The sequence below is a fragment of the Penaeus monodon genome, chromosome 32 (genome assembly GCF_015228065.2).
Source record: "Penaeus monodon isolate SGIC_2016 chromosome 32, NSTDA_Pmon_1, whole genome shotgun sequence".
Taxonomy (NCBI): Eukaryota; Metazoa; Arthropoda; class Malacostraca; order Decapoda; family Penaeidae; genus Penaeus; species Penaeus monodon.
In genome coordinates this window covers 35,052,425-35,052,802 of record NC_051417.1, presented here as the reverse complement: position 1 = coordinate 35,052,802, position 378 = coordinate 35,052,425, and the positions used below count along the sequence as shown (strand labels likewise).

The 378-nt window shown below is 39.7% G+C and overlaps 1 pseudogene; it reads right to left on the bottom strand.

Annotated features, from left to right (window-relative positions):
• Positions 1–378, bottom strand: part of LOC119593652 — a 20,407-nt pseudogene that overhangs the window by 1,882 nt on the left and 18,147 nt on the right.

Genomic DNA, 378 nt, shown 5'->3' with positions numbered 1-378 from the left:
CCAATGTCAGCAGACAAGTCGAAGATGAAGACAAACAACGACTTTCAAACTACACTTTCCATTAATCCAGATCATTAACAAGTCATCATCAACAATAATTACATAAAGAAATGAAAGGCACACCATACTCCCTATATCACCATCTTACCTGTTAGTGTGTCATGCTTATATCTGATTGACAGGTATGTGTCATAATCTAAATTCCTGAACTTTGCCACACATCCGGAGAGCTGTGTATGAGTTCCGTCTCGATCATGGTCGTAGTGAAGAGTGCCATTATTCACCATCGCAGAGATATATGGGTGACCGTGCTGTACAAAGGAAAAATGGAGTCGAGTGTTTGGATAGACATCACATGAGGTAAAATTTGGATTTGGT